This window comes from Lissotriton helveticus, chromosome 6 (genome assembly GCF_964261635.1).
Source record: "Lissotriton helveticus chromosome 6, aLisHel1.1, whole genome shotgun sequence".
NCBI lineage: Eukaryota > Metazoa > Chordata > Amphibia > Caudata > Salamandridae > Lissotriton > Lissotriton helveticus.
In genome coordinates, this window is record NC_136067.1 from 2057923215 (window position 1) to 2057946881 (window position 23667).

A 23667-nucleotide genomic window follows, 5' to 3' on the forward strand; every position below is an offset into this window, starting at 1 on the left:
AGAGGGAGAGAGACAGAGGGAGGGAGTCCGGGGTAGACAGAGGCAAAGAGAGGGAGACAGATAGAGGGTACAGAGGGAGGGAGACAGAGAGAGAGAGAGAGAGGGAGACAGAGAGGGAGGGAGACCGAGAGGGAGGGAGACAGAGGGAGGGAGACAGAGGGAGGGAGATAGAGAGGGAGGGAGACAGAAAGAGGGATACAAGTTTCAAGTTTCAAGTTTAAATACTTTATTCGACAGCATTGTCATAAAAGCATGTTTCCCTAAGCTAAACAGAATAAATACTACACTAAAATTTTAAGAACAGGTTAAAATACATATTAAATACCATCAATTTATACAGTGCTGGCGAATATTTCAATTTATAAAACTCATACATTATAATCCGAGTCACAGTGCAGTGCCTTGACGAATTGAGTTAGCATTGTAATTACATATCCATAATTATTTGCAGTTTAAAGTGCGCGTGCGTATAATCCAGGCCCACCCCAAGTATTTGGCTACAGCGACAGCGACAGCAAGGATGGGGGCACAATTTGATCTTAATATCCTTAGTGCCTCTAGATATTTCCTTGTCCCCAAATTCCTACAAACCGGTTTTAGCCATCTACTTCTTGGGGCAGCATATAGTGGGCAGGCAAAAAGAAAATGTGGGATGTCCTCTACATATACTTTACAATAGGAACAAATATTTACATTGCCAGGGGACCATTTAACAGTGAAGGCATTAAGGGGTAGAGAGCCAATTCTAAACTGAAAATACAGCTTCCTATCTAGGGGCTTAGAAATCAAATCCCAATACTGTTCGCATTTAGGGATAATTTTAAAATCCAAGAACTGCGATGTCAACATGGATGATTGGTTGGAAGTCAAAACAGTATTATATATCATGTCCCAATAAATTTTTTGCAATAATGCCTTAGATGGAAAGGCTTGCGGGTCTACTGCATTCCACAGGTGACCTAGGTGCAATTTTTTGAGCAAGTTCCTAATTTCTTTAAGCCAAGATATATTATGAAACTGATCAGAGCTTACAACGTCCATAAGAGCAGCTGCGTAATGTCCCAATTCAGGAGTAGTCTTTATGCGCCTCCAATAAAGGAGGGGACGCAATCTGGCCATATCCTCAATCTTTTTCCTCCCAAGATCATATTGGAGCGGGATCGAAGGAGTGCTCTGCGGGAGACCAGCCATTCGACGAAGGAATTTATTTTCTGCAATGACCAGTGTACTCAGATTGGTAAAGCCCCATAGCTCTGATCCATAAAGGCAGGCGCCCAGCACTTTCATACTGTAAATCTCCATTATTGGCTGGATGGGTTTTGTAAATGAAGATTTGTGTTTTTGTGCTATAGCCCCGGCCAATTGGTTGAACTTTAGCACCACAGAGTCCATATGGGATTTCCAATTCATGTTGGCCTGTAGGGAAATACCTAGATAGGTAAAGGCGTTCACTTCCTCCAATGAAGACCCATTAAAATGCATTTTCCCCTTAAATTGCTTTGCAGGGTTCAGGTTCATAAACGTAGTCTTTGTTGTGTTTAGTTCCAAGCCCCGTATCCGACAGAAATCACCAAAAGCGTTTATTGTCTTTTGTAAACCACTAGGGGTCCGCGAGACCAGTAAGGTGTCATCAGCAAACATTAATACTGGAACCCGCACCCCATCTAGTATCGGAGCATCTGTCGGAGATTGCTTTAAAAAGTCTACTATGCCGTTGATATAAAGAGAGAATAAGGTGGGGGCCAGGACGCAGCCCTGCCTTACCCCTCGCTCCACAGGGAAAGATTCAGTGACGTCTCCCTGTGCACCCCACCTAATCCTGGCATAGTTATTTTCGTGCATCCTCACAAGCAGGGTGAGCAATTCAGGGCTTATTCCGATATCCCGCAAGACAATCCAAAGTTTTTGTCGGGGTACTAAGTCAAACGCTGACTTTAGGTCAACGAAAACAGCATATAATGGGCCATTTGTCAGGGTTACATTTTTCCAGAGCATGGTTAAAAAGTGGAATACCTGATCAACAGAGCTAGTTAATGGACGGAAGCCAGCTTGGTACGGGGAAAGGATATCCTTATCATCTATCCAGGCTTGTATTTTGTTTTGTAACATCCTGCCCATCAGTTTTTGTGCAGAGTCGATAAGGCTAATGGGCCTATAGTTGCTTGGTAAAGCCTTATCCCCTTTTTTGAAAACTGGTATTATCTCAGCACCTTTCCATGTTGCTGGAATCATTTTTCCTTGTGCGATGGCATTACCAAGCCATACAAAATATTTACACCAGTTGGCCCTGTCAGATAAAAACACATCCGCCGGTATTCCATCAATTCCAGGCGCCCTTCCTCTAGTTACCCCGTCCATTGCCTCGTTTACATCTTTCAATGAGAATATTCCATAAGTATAGAATACCCTTTCTGGTGGCATTTCGATTGAAGGAGGTGAATTATCTGCGTATTGTGCTTTAAAAAAGTCCACCCATGCTTCCTTTGCTACATGATTTTTCGGGCAGTCTACTATTCCCCCATTGCCCCACTTTAGGATGGCCCAAAACTCTTTCTGTTGTTTGGCTGCACATGCTTTCTTCAGATCTAGCCATATGTTCTCGTCCCACAGTCTTTTTGCCCTAATTTGTGCTTTCCTATAATCATCCCTGGCCTTTAATACTCCTATTTTAGACCTCAATGCTACACTGAGTTTCTGTCGCGCTTTTCTGCAAGACTGGTCATACCATCCTCTTGTTGAAAGAGGGATACAGAGAGAGAGAGAGAGAGAGGGAGACAGAGAGAGAGGTAGACAGAGAGAGAGGGAGACAGAGGGTGACATACAGTGGGAGACAGAGGGAGAGAGAGAGGGAGACAGAGGGAAGGAGACAGAGGGAGGGAGACAGAGGGAGGGAAACTGGCAAGAGGGGGACATACGAAGACAGACAGAGGGAGAGAAAGGGAGGGAGACAGAGAGAGGGAGACAGAGAGAGAGGGAGACAGACAGAGTGAGGGAGACAGAGAGAGAGAGAGATAGAGAGAGGGAGGAAGACAGAGACAGACAGAGAAAGAGACAGAGATAGGGACAGACAGAGACAGATAGAGGCAGAGACAGGGATGGGGACGGGCAGACAGATAGAGGCAGAGACGGAGAGGGAGACAGAGGGAGGGAGACAGACATACAGGGACAGACAGACAGATAGAGGCAGAGACTGAGACAGACAGAGAGACAGAAAGACAGAGAGGGAGACAGAGAGAGAGAGGGAGACAGAGAGAGAGGGAGATAGAGAGAGAGGGAGACAGAGGGAGAGAGACAGAGGGAGACAGACAGAGGGAGAGCTAGAGGGAGACAGAGAGAGGGAGGGAGAGAGAGGGAGACAGAGCGAGGGAGAGGGAGGGAGACAGAGAGAGGGAGACAGTTAGAGAGAGAGAGAGAGAGAGAGAGAGGGAAAGAGGGAGGGAGAGAGAGAGGGAGGGAGAGAGAGAGATAGAGAGAGGGAGGGAGAGAGACAGAGAGGGAGGGAGACAGAGACAGACAGAGAAAGAGACAGAGATAGGGACAGACAGAGACAAATAGAGGCAGAGACAGGGATGGGGACGGGGCAGACAGATAGAGGCAGAGACGGAGAGGGAGACAGAGGGAGGGAGACAGACATACAGGGACAGACAGACAGATAGAGGCAGAGATAGACAGATAGAAGCAGAGACTGAGACAGACAGAGAGACAGAAAGACAGAGAGGGAGACAGAGAGAGAGAGGGAGACAGAGAGAGAGGGAGATAGAGAGAGAGGGAGACAGAGGGAGAGAGACAGAGGGAGAGCTAGAGGGAGACAGAGAGAGGGAGGGAGAGAGAGGGAGACAGAGAGAGGGAGACAGTTAGAGAGAGAGAGAGAGAGAGAGAGGGGGGGGAGACAGAGTGAGTGAGACAGAGGGAGACAGAGGGAGACAGAGAGAGGGAAAGAGGGAGGGAGAGAGAGAGGGAGGGAGAGAGAGAGATAGAGAGAGGGAGAGAGAGAAAGAGAAAGGAGAGAGAGAGAGAGAGAGAGAGGGAGACAGAGTGAGTGAGACAGAGGGAGACAGAGAGAGGGAAAGAGGGAGGGAGAGAGAGAGGGAGGGAGAGAGAGAGGGAGGGAGAGAGACAGAGAGAGAAAGAGGGAGGGAGAGATAGAGAGAGGGAGGGAGAGATAGAGAGAGAAAGATGTGTGTATGCCGGGTCTGGTGGCTCAGTGGACATAGGCATCCGCTGCAGGGGCCTGTGTTCAACCTCATGGCCTCAAATTTGCTTGAAAATTCACCATTTGCCCACTTTTATTTAAAAAAATTCTTCCGGCGGGAGAACCCCCCTTAAGTGGTTCGGGCTCGCTTGCTACGCTCGCTTGCTACACTGCCTTACTGTATCCCAAAACGATAAATCTCCAAAAGGTGTGGCACCAAAAAGAAAAGTTTGGAAAGCTGTGGTCTAAAGGGCGGAGTCCTGGTGGTAGGGAGGAAAGACATACCCTGGATCTCAAGGTGGCCCGGAGAGTTATAAGATGGTATGGTGGTGGAGTATCTGGGCTCTAAGCGTCCTACGGTGGTTCAATAGGGTGAAAGATATAGAGAAGGCCCCCATAATTATTGGAAACACATGCTCCTACGCTGCAGATGCTGCATTTCACCTCAAGGGTTTTAGGGTTCAGCTTTTCAGCCCGTCAAATGGTAAAATCCAGAGAGGGTTTCAGAAAGATTAAAACAACATGAAAATGATCCCATCTCATTACATAAATGAGTTGCATCCATGTGTTCATTTGAGATACCTTTAAAACATGACTTGATTCTTGGGTCTGGCACAAACAATACGTTTTATTTTAAAAACATATGCAACAAATTGACTTTGGGGAAGCTCCCATCAGCTATTGGTTGCCTTAGTTTAGCCCCCTTTGCCTATTGCTTTGAGACACTTTCAATCACATCTTGGGTGAACTCAGAAGAGTAGTTGTCTCTTAGCATCATGATATTGGCTAGTACACGTATTATTCTGGCACCAAGGGAGCACTACATTTGCAGTGCAGGAGGTTCCTTGTTTTCACCATCTGGCAGGGTCTCTTCGCAGAAATAGAAGCCATCTGCCAGAGAAGCCCTTCCCCACTGAGAGCAACACATTTCCAGTGTGAAGATTCATCTCAATGAGTCTGTACATGCACTGCAATCATTTACAGGTCTTAATATTTTAAGTGTTGCTTACAAAAAATGAGAGATGACAATATTGATAGTGTTTGCACACTTATCTGGATGATACATTAAAGTAAGAGTTTTGTTTATTTGTGGTGCAAGCTGATTTTTGTGGGAAGCCCCCTTTCCATGATGACTTGCTTCATGCACGCGGTGCTCTTCCTTTCGGTGACCGTTTTAGATCTTGCATAGGCAGCACCTGCGCTGTCTCTTCAAGACATGCTGTATTCAGTATAGGGGCATTAAGCTCCGCCTATGTTCCGCCCATACATTTTATTGGCTCCTAGCAGTGTCTTTCAAAATTCCTTTCATTTCATTGGGTTATTTTGTTAATAGTCCCTCCTTCTTCCTGTTTAGCGCCTCCCTTTTTTCTATTGTCACCTCCCATGAGGACAGCCCTTGTTACATGTATCTTACTCATTAGGGCTATTTAGAGAGCTTTGACCGCAGTATTTCCTTTTTGTTGGCCTGCCTCTGCTCCTTGATTGTTCTGTTTACTTTGCTTCTAGCAGCTTCATTTGCCGTGCCCCTCCATCCGTCCCACACACTGCTTGCCCTGCCTCTCCTGGGTCGCTGTTCTGTTCACTTTGCTTCTCCCTGGTTAATTTCCCATGCCCTCCCATCCCACTGCTTGAACTTACTGTTTTATTTCATTTGTTGTTTAATTTAAATTAGTAGGAGATTAAGTAATTTGCAAAGAATTACAGCTCACTCGAACACGGATCCGCAGCTCCTGAGTCAGGAGCTCTGACCGTTGCACCACAAGGAAGGCCAGGACTCGGACTAATAAAGTTTACCGGTAAATTCCAATTTAAAAAGTGTCCCTCTGCAGATTTCCAACACAAAATGCTTTTTTGAGGGGCAAACCACTGTGGGGGTGCGGCTCATCCAGATGTGTGGCTGCTGGAAGCGTTTAATCAGGTGAATCGTGTCAAGCCTGCCAGGAGCTACCATTAGGTCGAGCCTAGAGGCAGAGCGCATGCGCTGCTCTACGAGGCATGCTGTATTGGAGTATGCACTTGAAGCCCATATTTGTCATTGGCTTGTGTCCTTGTCCTTCATAAATGCTGGCTTCTGATTCGTAAGTACGCTTGTTAGTCGCTCCTTGGTACCGCCTTGTCTTCATTTGAAACCTCCATTGGCGACTGGCTCTTTTACTTCGGTTGTTACATGGTACGTGTTATTTAGTCTGTAAGCACTACTTTCTTTATTGAGTTTCTTTTACTGCAGACACAACTCTCATTGCTTCAGCTGGAACAACTTGTGTAAAGCCCCACCTCCTCCATAAGACTGTCTACGTTGCCTCTATCCTTGCTAATTCTGCCTTATTTTTGATTTGCCTATAACGAAGCATCGCTATCTCTTGGACAGCGGCTATGAGGTTGAGACAATTGACTCAATTCAGGGGGAAAAAGATTTCTGTCCATCATTACTTGACAGAATTGTGCGGGAGCCGGAGAGGCGGAGGGGGTGAGCGAGCTGTCCCTTTCACAAGGGGGCCTTATATCGCCATCTCTCCTATAACAGCTCCATTAAACATGAGTGCCTCCGCATTAGAAAACTTTGCAGGAGTTATCAGCGGGAGCAGCAGGGCCTGGGGCTGGGGGGATTCAGCAGAAGACACATCTGGCAGGAATAACTCGGCAGCGATAGAGGGGTGGGGGGCGAGGAAGAATGTGGCCTCCTCCAGCCCAAATGAGTTGCCCATTTAGGGCACCTCCCAGCACCCTCAGCCTGTAATGGGGGAAGACACCTTCTCTCTCTCTGGTCCCTCCTGCACCGTGGCTTCCAGACCAGGGCCCCCTGGCTTTCTGTAACAACCTGCCAGAGGATTTTCAAACCAGCAGATAACATGAAAATCTCATATGGGCCAGTGGTGGTGGGAGGGGGGTGGGCGTGCTGGGCGGCTCTAGTAGTGGGAGGCCGAGTGTCCTCAGAGTAAGGCAGAGTGACACAGATTCCTTGTGACAAGAGCCTCCATGCTTCGCTCTCAGGCCGGTGCTGCCCCTCGCTGACCACTCCTGTGTCCCTGGACAGCCAGCAGATGAATGCCACACCGCCACCCTCCCTTCGGTCTGACCTGAGTGTCTTCACGATGTGGGCCTCGTAGCTCGTCTTTAGCAAGTCACAGCGCTGCACTGGCACCTTAGCAGAGCGGAACCCACGCAGTGAGTGGGTTCAACTGGCGTCACTCTAGACCTGAGGTCACTATAGTCCCAATAACCGATCTCTGCCCAGTTCCTTCCTCAAACCTTCTGAGCCTGCCTGGTCAACAAGAATGCTATTTAATTTGCAAGCATGGGCATCAAAGACTTTCCTGGGGCTTGAAGGGAAAATATTTATAGGGCCCATGCACCCACTTGTCCAGAGGGCATTGTGTGGGTTCCCTACTTACATAAAATTGTTATTTTTAACTTCAGCTTTTATCTTGCCTGAGAATAATCCCAAGGACAAGACATATTCTGATCCCGATCAACCATCTCTCTTCTGAACGTCTTTTTTCTTGCACATCTTGCATCTAGTTGGCTCTCTCGTTTGTGCCTCCCTTTCTACTCTCTATCCCTCGCCTCTCTTCCCTGCACTTTTCCCTTCCCCTGTATATCTCTTCTCTGGTGCACTGCTCACTTACACTTCGGTCATCTCCCATGAACCCATCACCCAAATGACTGTCCCCATTCCAAGCTAGGACTTGATATTCATTACAGCCAGCAAAAACAGGTGCCAGGTTGTTCAGAGCGCAGGTAAAATAAAGTGGTGCCTTTTGGATTCTTCCTTATCCTAATAAAAGGGCAGTTTTAAGCCATTTATTGACACTTTTCAAACTCTTGTGGCCAGACACGGTGGCTTCATAAGGTAGCAGCCTATAGTTGTCTTATTGCAACATCCGTGATGACTTACCAAGTGACAAAGTTGGACCCACAAAGTCACTGCACCAGAATCACCCCCTGTAGCATCCTTGCTATACCAGTCCTTGGGCCGAAGAGAGCCTTGATGCACACCTTGACCAGGCAATGCAGCAAATCCAGACTGACCAGCAGCAGTCCAGCTATTTTAGTACTTGTTCCTTCTCACACACCCAGTGACTAACAGCACCCCTCGCTTTTCCAGTTTAAGGCCTACTCACAGCTGTGCCGGTGTGCCTGGTCCTGTTAAGTAAATCAAAGGTGAGGTAGGCTCTGTCGGGAGTTAGATAATTACTTTAACAGCATTTAAAAAGAAAAAGAAAAAAGGTAAACACACCTAGATTGATGTAATCAATATCAATTGTATTCATAAATTAATTCATTTTTCTGGTATACAATTAGAGTTATATTTTAGTCAGGCTTTCACAAAAAAATGTTGTTTTCTTTTTTTAAAAGGGCGGCGCAAACAATAAACTAATCAGTCATAAGGTGATCTAGAAGTGACAAAGTGCTTTGGGTAAATACCATATATACAGTGCTGTACAAAATGTATATAAAAAGTTCATTCAGAGACATCAATTCCTATTTCATTGAATCTCCAATCCATATGTGGTTCTGCTATTACATGGAGTGTTGAGAATGGGGAAGGATTGGGAAGGCACGTCGACGTTTCGACCCAAGAAAATGGGTGATTCAATTGAAGTCACGTCGGGTCTTCTTCAGGACGAGGTAAAACAGCCTGCGAGAGAAATTAGCCATAAGTAAGGTGTGTTACATAGTGTGAAAGGATTGACTGATGGTTGTGAAAACCTACCATTAGTAGTAACTATCAAAGATCTGATGAGTGCTGCGATTGATCGATCGACCTGGGGTTGGATTCTGTGGAATTAATGATAGGGCAGGAATCATGGAACTGCATGGAATAAAAAATTTAAAAAAAGTGCTGGATGATTACCTAGTTAAGAAGGAACTGCGTCTTTGTAGAACCTTCAGGGGAAGGTTGAGTCAGATTCTGAATGCAGGAATGTAGATGAGTCACATCCACTGTCGTGAGAATCAAGGAGGTGTGCGGGTAAAGAGGTAGTAAGGTATGAACCTCTTGAGATAACTGTTAAAGATGGACAGAAGTCTCAGAAAAGGTGACTTAAGTGGGCTTCTCACTTAATTAGCTGACAATGAATATGTCCAGGTGCCATGGGGCATGCAAGTCATGCTTGTGCATTTGTTCTAGAGACATGCATAATGAAGAAGTGTGCCTTCACTTAGGTCTAGACAAGAATTGTGCAGTGATAGGATATGCGCAGTGGTGGAGGGCCGTTGCGGTTGCAACGAGTATAACTCATTAGTGTCTGACAGGAAGTGTGCAGTGAATGAGACTGCACTTCTTAGGCGAGGACACAATGATTAAATAGGTGTGTGCGCTCATAAGAAGTTCGCAAAATTAGATTAACGCTACTTTCATCATCGCAGTCTATGTCTGGAAAATAACGCTGTGTTAACTAAGTATTCACAACACAGAGGCATCATGCGATAGGCCCACGTCAACGCATCAAATGTCCTTGCTTAAGTCAACGCGACACCACAAAAATGTGAAACACGAATGCAAAAAAAGTTGGGATGAGGCCAATCGCGATACAAAAAGCAGCGAAAACCAGCGACAGGCCTGCAAATCCCACAACAAAAAGAACACACCAAAAATGTTTCAAAGTGTGTAGCAACATGGATGCACCCGTACCGAGTGCAGAGGTCAACACGAACCCCACAAGCCACACAGACCACTAGCAAGGAACAACTTGGACGGGGAAGGCCAAGGAGAAGAGAGAGAGGAAGACTGGGTGCAGTCCGCAGGAAAACCAGATCAGCGTCACAGAGGTGACAGAACACTACCATCAACTGACTCACAATAAGACAAATGTGAATGCAGCCGGAGTGTCGAGGAGGTCAATGGAGGAGGCCAAGAGGCCCTGAGATGATGTGAAAAGCCAAGCCAAGCACAAACCCGCTGCCAACATGAAGGCAGCAACGGCAACAAGGGGTGGGAGTCCTGCGCCACAGGAGGAGCTGGAGGAAACGAAGGCCACAGTCAACAGTGTGGAGACGGTGCAAGGAGTTGGGAGTCCGGAAACAGCTCTATAGGACCTGACACAACAACAACAGGGTGAGGAACGACCAGGGACTGGGGAGATGGGCACAATTGCACACATGGACAATAATGTGTAGCAGACTGCACACCCACAATGACCCTGAATCATATCCCTGATACCCGTGGCACCCTGCAGCACACACACAGCAAGAACAGCACATCCACATTGATGACAATGTGGTACAATGTGCAACCCCGACACTGCAGAACAGAGGCACAACTGGGTCCGCTCATGCGCAGAAACAGGCCACTCACATCTAACATAGCAGAAAACTGTGAGATGGAAATGTACGCATACATATGAAAATGGAATAGGATCCCTAGCGGTGGTGACCCGGGTTAGGTTAATAAATATAAAGAAAATAGCTTCCACTGCGTAATAACACTGTACAACTATCAAGTATTAGACCACAATAATAAAACAATTACTATATATTATAAGTCTAACTGTGCAATAACTACAAAAGGGGCTCCTCACAAAGCTGCTCAAAAGACATATTGGATTAAAATTTCACATAATTTTATTACATACAATTGTTTGTAAAAGATACTTTGTATTCGCAGTTTCACAGATAAAAAGGGTTCACTGAAGGTCAGTCTACAATATGCGGAATAATAAATACACAAATTCCATCAAATTAAAAAAATACATCAAATTGGAAAATGAACATACAATATTAAAAACACATGGGAAATTTATTTTAAAAAAGTCGACGCGGCGTTTCGGTTTAAAAAACCTTCTTCAGGACAGTGTTCTAAAAAGAAACACAGAGTTACTGAAACAATCATGACATTATTCACGCAGTTTATTTCAAATACTGACCATACATTTGTTTAAGAAATCTTATTCGTAAGAAGCTCTATTAACCCAGTGTCAAGGTTATCACAACCAAGGGTGCAGCATAACGTATTGCATTCTTGTTCAGTGGTCCCTATCTATTAAACTATAACAATGTACATTTACGTATATGTCTAATTTAAAGTTGGTAGTTGTACACATTAGCACGTGGAAACTATATCATCTTGGGGATTCCTGTTTCGGAAAAATACATCGCATCTAAATTCGGTGCGCCATTGTCCGGAGCATTACTGATCCCGGTAGTGGTATATGAGATGATACTCTGCTCTAAATGTATAGATTGTTTATCAAATTCAACTTCTAATTAATAAGACAGAATGGCGTCCTAGATTAGGTACAAACCAAAGACAGTAAATAGCCCCTTACGGATATGAGCTAATACCATTTTCCTGTGTGCCCAGTTTAATAGTGGCGTTTTAATCAAATGTCTAGTTGAAGAAAATGCGGAATAGCCTATAGCGTGAGTGCGCCGTAATGCAATATTTGTGCGCCATTATATAGGGAAAAGGACAATAATAATGATAGTCTATAAGATAAAACTCTTACCCAAGGATGTTATTAACGTTTAAAACTCAATTTGTCATTTCTGAGCTTGGTTTCTGGAATCGTGTCCTAGTGTGGGTCCACGCTTGAAGTATTGGCTGACCAAATTAATGTGGTCGGGACTAGAGGAGTTTTGGCCGTATCTGTAGAATCAAAAGAAACGTACGAGAGGGGTAGTTTTAAAATTATCACCCCGTATAAAGTTTGATAGATTCTTCCTTAGAGTACATTTCGATATATATATACCTGATAGCCAGACTTGAGAGGTCCCTGCTGTGTAGGAGTTGCCACCGTTTATAACTTGGTGTTCATATTGGGTAGTCTAGAAGATAAATGTGGAAGAGGGCCTGCTACAGTTCTTTATATATCAATACATCTTAGTTTTTGGACGATTATTTGTCTTATATTACTCACCTAGATAGTAGACTTTTTAGCCATGCTGTCTCTGCGTGCTGTATTGGCCTCGACAGCTATCTGTTTGTCAATTTCAGAAATTCGTCACAATACGAGGGGAGTTCTGTGGGAATATTTGGAAATAATTTTTTTTATATATATGTAATGTTACTATTTGGTCCGACATCGTATTTATGTTACATGTCTCGGTTCGGTTTTACAAGTATCAACTATATCCAAATATTAATATATCGGTTGAGACGTGCATCTATGTTCAAATAATTAATTCATTCATTGTCTTGAGATCTGCACTTATTTACTTTACAAGCATCGAAACAACTGGTTTAGCTGGCCAGAATGTCCCGCTGAAATACTACTAAATTAATTGCTTTTCAGTCGAGACATTGCACTTATTGTCTTTCTTGTTTATTTATGGAAGAGAACGGATTATGCTTACGAAAGTGTACCGTTATGTTATTTACGAAATACCCAAAAAATCTCGTTTAACGAGATAATCTTATGAATGATTCGCTAGATTATAACATGGGAGGGACAAACAGATTGTACACATTCGCTATGTTGGAGTTATCTCTAGCTGTTTAGTCCTAATTCGGCATGAGCGATGCATGAATGCTACGGCGTTTATACCTAAGCATGCTCGGAAAGTATCCTACTACGTCTTCGTGTGCTTACCCTGCTCCTCCTGACACAGCTACGGGGGTTCTTCTGTTTACAATTGGAAACGGGCTAAGGGGCTCGGGAAGGGTTTTAAATACAGGCGACTCGTGCATTGGTAAATGTCGTAAGTGACGTGATTGGATATTACGATTATTTAATTTAATTAAAATAAATAATCGTGCCGGTACTCTATTCACTTAAACCTATTGCGCAATTGTTTATGTTTATGTAGTACATCGACATAAAAGAAAGACACACGAGGATGTACTCTAAGCCCCCCGCGATCACGTGACAGTGTAATATCCAATCACGTCACTTATGACATTTACCAATGCACGAGTCGCCTGTATTTAAAACCCTTCCCGAGCCCCTTAGCCCGTTTCCAATTGTAAACAGAAGAACCCCCGTAGCTGTGTCAGGAGGAGCAGGGAGGCCGATCCACTTAATCCTGGTAAGCACACGAAGACGTAGTAGGATACTTTCCGAGCATGCTTAGGTATAAACGCCGTAGCATTCATGCATCGCTCATGCCGAATTAGGACTAAACAGCTAGAGATAACGCCAACATAGCGAATGTGTACAATCTGTTTGTCCCTCCCATGTTATAATCTAGCGAATCATTCATAAGATTATCTCGTTAAACGAGATTTTTTGGGTATTTCGTAAATAACATAACGGTACACTTTCGTAAGCATAATCCGTTCTCTTCAATAAATAAACAAGAAAGACAATAAGTGCAATGTCTCGACTGAAAAGCAATTAATTTAGTAGTATTTCAGCGGGACATTCTGGCCAGCTAAACCAGTTGTTTCGATGCTTGTAAAGTAAATAAGTGCAGATATCAAGACAATGAATGAATTAATTATTTGAACATAGATGCACGTCTCAACCGATATATTAATATTTGGATATAGTTGATACTTGTAAAACCGAACCGAGACATGTAACATAAATACGATGTCGGACCAAATAGTAACATTACATATATATACAAAAATGTATTTCCAAATATTCCCACAGAACTCCCCTCGTATTGTGACGAATTTCTGAAATTGACAAACAGATAGCTGTCGAGGCCAATACAGCACGCAGAGACAGCATGGCTAAGAAGTCTACTATCTAGGTGAGTAATATAGGACAAATAATCGTCCAAAAACTAAGATGTATTGATATATAAAGAACTGTAGCAGGCCCTCTTCCACATTTATCTTCTAGACTACCCAATATGAACACCAAGTTATAAACGGTGGCAACTCCTACACAGCAGGGACCTCTCAAGTCTGGCTATCAGGTATATATATATCGAAATGTACTCTAAGGAAGAATCTATCAAACTTTATACGGGGTGATAATTTTAAAACTACCCCTCTCGTACGTTTCTTTTGATTCTACAGATACGGCCAAAACTCCTCTAGTCCCGACCACATTAATTTGGTCAGCCAATACTTCAAGCGTGGACCCACACTAGGACACGATTCCAGAAACCAAGCTCAGAAATGACAAATTGAGTTTTAAACGTTAATAACATCCTTAGGTAAGAGTTTTATCTTATAGACTATCATTATTATTGTCCTTTTCCCTATATAATGGCGCACAAATATTGCATTACGGCGCACTCACGCTATAGGCTATTACGCATTTTCTTCAACTAGACATTTGATTAAAACGCCACTATTAAACTGGGCACACAGGAAAATGGTATTAGCTCATATCCGTAAGGGGCTATTCACTGTCTTTGGTTTGTACCTAATCTAGGACGCCATTCTATCTTATTAATTAGAAATTGAATTTGATAAACAATCTATACATTTAGAGCAGAGTATCATCTCATATACCACTACCGGGATCAGTAATGCTCCGGACAATGGCGCACCGAATTTAGATGCGATGTATTTTTCCGAAACAGGAATCCCCAAGATGATATAGTTTCCACGTGCTAATGTGTACAACTACCAACTTTAAATTAGACATATACGTAAATGTACATTGTTATAATTTAATAGATAGGGACCACTGAACAAGAATGCAATACGTTATGCTGCACCCTTGGTTGTGATAACCTTGACACTGGGTTAATAGAGCTTCTTACGAATAAGATTTCTTAAACAAATGTATGGTCAGTGTTTGAGATAAACTGCGTGAATAATGTCATGATTGTTTCAGTAACTCTGTGTTTCTTTTTAGAACACTGTCCTGAAGAAGGTTTTTTAAACCGAAACGCTGCGTCGACTTTTTTTAAATACATTTTTCATGTGTTTTTATTATTGTATGTTCATTTTCCAATTTGATGTATTTTTTTAATTTGATGGATTTTGTGTATTTATTATTCCGCATATTGTACACTGACCTTCAGTGAACCCTTTTTATCTGTGAAACTGCGAATACAAAGTATCTTTTACAAACAATTGAATGTAATAAAATTATGTGAAATTTTAATCCAATATGTCTTTTGAGCAGCTTTGTGAGGAGCCCCTTTTGTAGGTATTTCACAGTTAGACTTATAATATATAGTAATTGTTTTAATATTGTGGTCTAATACTTGATAGTTGTACGCAGTGGAAGCTATTTTCTTTATATTTATTAACCTAACCCGGGTCACCACCGCTAGGGATCCTATTCCATTTTCATACTCATTCCCCTGGTCCCTGTACCTTTCTAATAGGGGTCCTCCTGTACTTTTTGTCAATGTACGCATACAACCTCACATCCGTCATGTAGTCCAAATGTCCACTGTCCCGCATCAAAATCCAGCACCTCACAAACAGTCACAATGTACATTGACATACTGTCTGCATGTAAACAAAAACAATGCTCCACATACATGTCAACACAATGTCAACATGCATCTCCCGTTCACATTGCAGAGGGATACACAACACCTCCAGCAGAGCAGACCAGACAACTCATCAGTGGTGCTGGAGCGGACCCCCACACCTCTGACACCGACGTTCTACAACAGCTCATGGACATCCTAGGCAACCCACTCACAGGAGCAGGGCAGCAAGCTACATAAAGGAGAGCCCAGCCCCTGCACAGAACACACAGCACCATAGCTGGCTCACAACAACTCACAGAGGCACACATGGCATTACAATGCCAGGTGTCAGAATGCCTAAAGGAGGTGACCAAACAGGTGCGGGTGGGGTCAAAGCCCAAGGAAGCAGAAATAGTACACATACATGGGTGTCTAATTTCCATCAGGGACGACCTACACCCCACAAAGGATACCCACATTGCGACAGAGACACATGCATTTGCACATTTTCTGTACTGAACCACGCCCAGAGCCCCACTATTATCATACACACACACCCACGCTGGACCTGCGCACGATGGCCAAGTCCACTCCTCCTACATATTGAGTGGGTGACGACAAAGCTACATGCCCAAGGTCTTACCCCCTGCCTCTGGTGACATGTTTGCCTACGCTGCACACAGCACATTGAAATGTTGTTGGGCCCGGGGCCCTCATGCATACATTAAGACCACACGGACACACTCAGATAGCTTGTGGAACTGGCTACGGGCACGTGCGCCCAGCCCCTTTATTGCCAGGGTCACATGTACAGTGACACCTGTGCTGGATGGGTGTGGGGTGAGTGTAAGTTAGCCCTCACTGAGTGGTTGGTGTTGGTGCTGGCAACAACTTCAACAGTGATCACTATTAAAACAGAAAACACCAGCATTACATAAACAACTGTGAAGCATCATGGTGGTAGCCAGAGCAAGTACGGAGGACACCCACTATGCAAACATAAGTGTCCGTGAGTTGCAGTGCACGGAGGTTGGGGCACCAGAGCTGAGCGGGCTCATGTGAATGAATTGTCAAGGATTGTGTTCCTTTGGTATATACCTGATGCAGCTGCAGTGGGGTGTGTTTCGCCTGCATCATCTCCCTCATCATCCCAGGTTTCCCACACTGACTAAGCTGACATTGCTGAGTGACCTCTCCACAGCACAAAACTCAATCAGTAACGGTCCATGGCTTGCGGTGCACTGAGTTAGTGGCACCTGGAGTGCTGAGCAGGGTATCAAGCAGATTATGGCATCCACTACAGGTGTGAGCAACTGCGTTAGTCTGTCAGGACTACTGTTTCGACTATGGCAGTTGGCGGTTGGAGGTGGTCCTGGAGGTGGTGGCGTGTGCCTCCTGCAGTGATGTGACGTCCGGGCCAGTCAGGACTCGATTTGATATGTGAGCCCTGGTGTACCGCAGTTGAGGCCAACGGCAGCGGAGGGCCACATACACAAGGCGTTGATGACCCCGAGGCCATCGTCTCAGAGACCATCCACTATCTCAGAAGACAGGGTCCCTGACTTGAGCTGCACAGAGTTAGTGGCCCTGGATGCACTGCAGCTGGCACAGGCACTCCGCTGCGGGAAGGTGACTTGCGGTGCACTGAGGTAGGCCCACGCGGACTGAGCGGATCCTCATTGATGTTCGAAGTGAATGTGACGGAGGGTTGCGAGGGACAGTGGAAGGTGTCCTCCAGGGCATGATGCAGAGGGCAGAAACCGTCCAAATGGAGGAGTGGAATGCTACAGCCTAGTTTTCACCACCAATTCGGTATCAGCTACATGAGGATGAAGACAACCCCCAGTCCGTAGACTCAGATGTCCATGAATGTCGGGGAACAGACTTAGTGGCACCGGGACTGTGAGGGGATGCAGTCTGCGATGATGCCAGTACAATGATACGAACTCGGCCATTGCCAAATCAAGACTCAGTCCCATTTGTGTGACCTACTCGACTGCAGTGTAGGCCAGAGGCAGAAGTCAGCAGTGGCCCACAGCACGTGTCATTGGCTCGCGATGCACAGAGTTAGTGACACCAGGGCAGTTGTCGGTAGTGTTCGATCACCTCCCTAAAGACGATCCTTTTTTCCTCCTGACTGAAACGTGTCATCCTCTTACACCTCTCCTTAAGTGCAATGATATGTACTCTGCCATTGTAAAATCAAGACTCAGTTCCAAATGTGTGACCAACTCGAGCACAGTGTGGCCCGAGGGCAGTAGTCCGCGAGTGCACACAGACACCTGTGGTTGGAATGCTATGCACAAACTTGCTGGCACTACATCGAAGGGAGTATAGTGTTATAAACTCAGCCATAAATAATGTTCTCTGCCATAGTGTAATCAAGACTCAGTTCCAAATGTGTGACCTACTAGTCCGCTGTGTATGCTGGTGGAGTAAGTCAACGAGAATGGAGTACTACAGGCCTGTGTCGCGGAGGCCGTGATGGTCTGAGGAGGCTGCCTGGGTCGCAGCCCTCAGACTTGGAGCTTGCACCGGCACGTGGTGGGCCCTCTTCTACACACGCCAGTGTCGGCAGGTGAGCATTGAGGCCTGGGTGTGCATGGGCGGCCATGACTGGTTCGGGGACCACCGGCCCGGGGTGCAGCAGACACACAGGATCGCAGGCAACACCACTCACGATGACGGGGTCGGCCTTGTGGCGTGGTGAGAGGTGCCGCCCTGGCAGAGACGTTGGGCATTCCAGAAGAGAACCACGCCCAGAGTTGTGTGCCTTTTATTCACACCCCTACTCTGGCCTGGCATACGCCGGGCAAGCCCACTCCACTCACGCTTACGGGGAGGGACATTACAAGCTACATTTCCATGTGCTTCCCCACTGTCTGGGGTGACGTGGTTGCGTCCACTGTCCACTACACTCCAAACACCATCAGTATATGTCGACATGGATATGTGTGTGGTCTGCATACTGCAGTCTGTCCAGCACATCAACGCCACACTTGGCATTGTGTACATTCTCATTCATGGGTCACTTGCCTCCTTCGCACATGCCTGGTTCCCACCTCTCCCCACAATCTGGTATTGTGTGGCTGCTGTGCCATGCCGTTGATGGCTCATGTACATGGCTGCCCCAGGCTCCCACAGTAAGTTGTGCTGTCGTGTCTGGTGGGTGGGCATGTTGTTTGGCATGTTGTATGTGTGTTTGTAACATGTGCATTCCCAGTGTTGTGAGTTGCCTGATTGTGGAGTTGTGTGGTGTGTTCATGTGGTTCTTGACAACGAGCAGTGCATTTCCGTGGGCGCCATTCTGGTAGCACTGGTTGATGATGGACTGTCTGAAGAAGTAGGCATCATGCACACTGCCTGGGTGTTGGTTGGCATCGATGTTGGTAGAGAATCCCCGGTGGTCCCCTATTGCCTGCATATTGATGGAATATGTGCGCTTTCTGTTGCGGTAATTGTGTGCAGTGTTGCCAGGGGGCACAAGTAGTACATATGTGCAGTCAATTGCCCCTAACACAAGTGGGAAGCCAGCTATGGGGTGGCAGCCTTTCTTGGTCTCTAACTGTTCCTGTGCAGTGTGGGGGAAGTGAAGATGCTGGGGTACCAAGCTGAAGATGGCATCCAAGACAGTTGTGAAGAACTGAGATGGATTGGCCGTGAGACTCATCTGACTCAGGCAATTGTTGTTTGGAAGGTACCAGTGGCCAACTGGTGCAGCACGGCCAGCAGCTTTGTCTGAGGTGTGATGTTGGTTGTCCGCTGTGTTAGTACTGTCAGCCTGTGGGCAATGATGTTCAGGATGCGGAGGATGGTTGTCCTTTTGAGTCTATAGTGGGCAATGCCATCCTCTGGTGATAGGTGTGTGCGGCTGGTGCATTTTCTGTAGGCCCACTTTCTTTGTCTGCGCTGCCTCTGTGGTGGTCCGGGGAAAGGGGGTTTCGGGAGGGTAGGGAGTGCGGCCGTGGGTGTGGTGGCAGTGGGTGTTGTGTTCCGGCCCACTTGGGTGTCCGAGCCGCATGTTCGAAGGCTTAATGGCATCTGTTGTTCTTCTGGTGTGGCTCTGGGCTGTGCTCCCTCTTGTGGTGCAGGTTGTCGTCCGGCTTCACACCAGGTCAGAGCAGGTGTTATTTTCCTGTGGCTAACGCACCTTATCGCCTGTTTTGGGATCTGATCGCCGACCTTGCTGATCGTTGAGAATGTTGCGGAGTGGTGTGGAGGGAAACAATGTTGCCATTTAGGAAAGGGAAACAGATTTGGAGCATGATTCAGTGGAGCTCTTACCTCTGGCCAGCCGGTGAAGGAATAAACCACCTAGGCCTACCAGATGGAGAGTGTATTTAAGCAGATGAGGTCAGGTGATAGCGTGGAGCCTATACCTGTTCTCAATTAGTCGGTAATCTTGGGGGGCGTGCAACCGTTCCTCATTAGTGCTAGCCACACCTGGATGATGATGCTGATTTGGTTTAGAAGGTGATCGCGAGAGGCGTGAACCTGTTCATTATTAGTGCGAGCCACAACGGGATGTAGGAACTGGATGTAGGTAATGAGTCTGCCAAAAAGCAGTTATGTTTGAAATTTCAGTAGAATAAATAAATTGAAAACCATGCAAACAAACGCAATTATGGACGCTTAATGAGGAAATCAAGCGTGGTTGAGGATCCCCCATTATGAAGTCCAAAGCTCATAACATATCATTTGCTGTATGTTTAACGTGGTTGACTTAAGAGTGAATCACGAGTAGGAGATAATGCAAACAAACAACTCATAATGCATTACATAAATGACATTAGTACAAGGTATGAGAATGGCGTGAGAATGGCGTGAGAATGGCCTGGCGAGAGAATGAATCACATGGTTTTTAAAGGACGTTGACTTTAAAGAGATAATACACACCAACAATACATAATGCATTTCTACATGGTATGGGAATGACGTGGTGAGAGAATGAATCACAGATTTAGGAGTGATACAAGTCAGCAATTAATAAGAAAAATCCTTACAATTCAGGCTCACTTATATGGCGTACATACCATCAGAACAAATGTTATTAAATAAGAAAGAGAAAAAGGCCCATATATGGCATATAGCTTGTTTGTTTCAAGTGGGACAGTTGATTGCGGGCATAAGTGCTGGTTGTTACATTCTGAAAGGCATTATGGCCGAGATAACATCTTGTAAGGGAAAAAACGCAATTATGTTAAGCTTGTGATGAAAGTTATCCCAAGATTTGGACTACGGCTCTTACATGATGGTCAGCCTAGAAGGAGGATAAGCAGAGGAAAACTGATGTATGAACCAATGGGGGGTTTTATCTTCTTCCCAGAAGTCCCAATTGTCTGCTTGTTTCCTCCAATCCGTTAAGCCCTTGATTAACAGTATCCAAAGTGTGTATCCACCTACATTTTTTCAGGCTGAGGGATGTTGCGATATCCCCCCTTTTACGTGTGGCATGACCCTTTCCAAGACCCACCTTCTAAGGCTTTCCAGGTCATGGCCTAACTCCACAAAATTATCCACCAGCGGGGCACCCAACACATTGCAACGCAACCTACTACAGTGTTGGAGGATTCTGCTCTTTACTTTTTGTGTAGTCTGACCAATATATAGTTGGTCGCAGGGGCATTTGATGGCGTAAATCACATTTGTGCTATTGCTGTTGCAATTAGTGTGTTGGAGTAGTTGGAATGTCCGTTCTTGGTGTGTGAAGGTAGGACCCCATATCGTCAGTTTGCATGCCTTGCAGGTACTACATTTTGAAGTGTCCCAAGGGTGGTGGTAGTTGTAGTTGAGCCCTAATGTCCATTGGTGTAGGTGGTGCCACAACAAAGTCTCTGACATTTTCTGCTTGTTTAAAGGCAAACACTGGTTCAGATACTGAGTTGGTTTCTGTGGATGCAAGATGCCAATATCTTTTGATAATCTTCTTGATCTCTTGGCTTCTGGTATTGAAGGTTGTGACGCAGACTACCTTCTCCTCAGTGTCGGTCTTTGTACGTACTTCTAGAAGGGTCTCTCTGGGGCAGTACCAGGCTCTCTTTCGTGCATGATTCAGTGACCCTTTGGGGTAACCTCTTTCCTTTAGCCTCATGATCAGGGTGTCTGTCTCTTTAAAGAAATCTGTTTTGTGACTACAGTTTCTTCGTAGCCTTAAAAATTGTCCGTAAGGCAAATTGTCCTCAAGGCTCCTTGGGTGATGTGATGAGTATTTCAACAAGGTTGTTCGCTCTGTTGGTTTTCTGTATAAGGTTGTGTAGATCAGTCCCTCTTCAACTTTGAGCTAGATATCTAGGAAGCAGATGGATTTCCTATCATAGTTGACTGAGAACTGGATATCTGGTCACCTGTCATTGAGCCATAACAGGCAATGGAATAAGTCAGGCTCTGTCCCCTTCCAAACCTTTATGATGTCATCAATATAACGCTTCCAAATGGCAATGCTGTTGATGAAAGGGTTGTTGGTACTGTATATGAATTCATCTACATATCGGTCCATGTAAAGATTTGCTAGGCTAGGAGCAAATCCAGCCCCCATGGCTACGCCCTTACATTGGAAGTAGAAAGTTTTTGGAATACAAAAAGGTTTTTTGTCATGGCAATCTCGAGTACAGAGACCAGGAATTTCCTCGGGATGCAATGAGGAGGCGGCCTTTTGTTTAGTACACCACGTATGCATTTGATGGCCTGGTCCTGTGGGATGCTTATATATAGAGAAGCAACCTCTAAGGTGACTAGGAACTGTGTGGATTTGTCATAGGGTTTGCTTGCTCCCACCTGTACTGTTCTGTGTATGAGAAGCTTGCTTGCTCCCGCCTGTGCTGCACCTGTTATGTGTGTATTAGATGTTTGCTTGCTCCCGCCTGCGTTCTCCCTGTTCTGTGTATGAGTAGCTTGCTTGCTCCCGCCTGTGCTCTCCCTGTTCTGTGTATGACAAGCTTGCTTGCTCCTGCCTGTGTCCTCCCTGTTCTGTGTATGAAAAGCTTGCTTGCTCCCGCCTGTGCTCTCCCTGTTGTGTGTGTATGAGAAGCTTGCTTGCTCCCGCCTGTGCTGTCCCTGTTGTGGGTATGAGAAGCGTGCTTGCTCCCGCCTGTGCTCTCCCTGTTGTGTGTGTGAATGAGAAGCGTGCTTGCTCCCGCCTGTGCTCTCCCTGTTGTGTGTGTATGAGAAGCTTGCTTGCTTCCGCCTGTGCTCTCCCTGTTCTGTGTATGAGAAGCTTGCTTGCTCCCGCCTGTGCTCTCCCTGTTGTGTGTGTGTATAAGAAGCTTGCTTGCTCCCGCCTGTGCTCTCCCTGTTCTGTGTATGAGAAGCTTGCTTGCTCCTGCCTGTGCTCTCCCTGTTGTGTGTGTGTATGAGAAGCTTGCTTGCTCCTGCCTGTGCTCTCCCTGTTCTGTGTATGAGAAGCTTGCTTGCTCCCGCCTGTGCTCTCCCTGTTGTGTGTATGAGAAGCTTGCTTGCTCCCGCCTGTGCTCTCCCTGTTGTGTGTATGAGAAGCTTGCTTGCTCCCGCCTGTGCTCTCCCTGTTGTGTGTGTGTTTGAGAAGCTTGCTTGCTCCCGCCTGTGCTCTCTCTGTTGTGTGTGTGTATGAGAAGCTTGCTTGCTTCCACCTGTGCTCTCCCTGTTGTGTGTGTGTATGAGAAGCTTGCTTGCTCCTGCCTGTGCTCTCCCTGTTGTGTGTGTGTATGAGAAGCTTGCTTGCTCCCGCCTGTGTTGTCCCTGTTCTGTGTATGAGAAGCTTGCTTGCTCCCGCCTGTGTTGTCCCTGTTCTGTGTATGAGAAGCTTGCTTGCTCCCGCCTGTGCTCTCCCTGTTGTGTGTATGAGAAGCTTGCTTGCTCCCGCCTGTGCTCTCCCTGTTGTGTGTGTGTATGAGAAGCTTGCTTGCTCCCGCCTGTGCTCTCCCTGTTGTGTGTGTGTATGAGAAGCTTGCTTGCTCCCGCCTGTGCTCTCCCTGTTGTGTGTGTGTATGAGAAGCTTGCTTGCTCCCGCCTGTGCTGTCCCTGTGGTGTGTGTATGAGAAGCTCGCTTGCTCCCGCCTGTGCTCTCCCTGTTGTGTGTATGAGAAGCTTGCTTGCTCCCGCCTGTGCTCTCCCTGGTGTGTGTATAAGTAGCTTGCTTGCTCCCACCTGTGCTCCCCCTGTTTTGTGTGTGTATAAGAACCTTGCTTGCTCCCACCTGTGCTCTCCCTGTTGTGTATATGAGAAGCTTG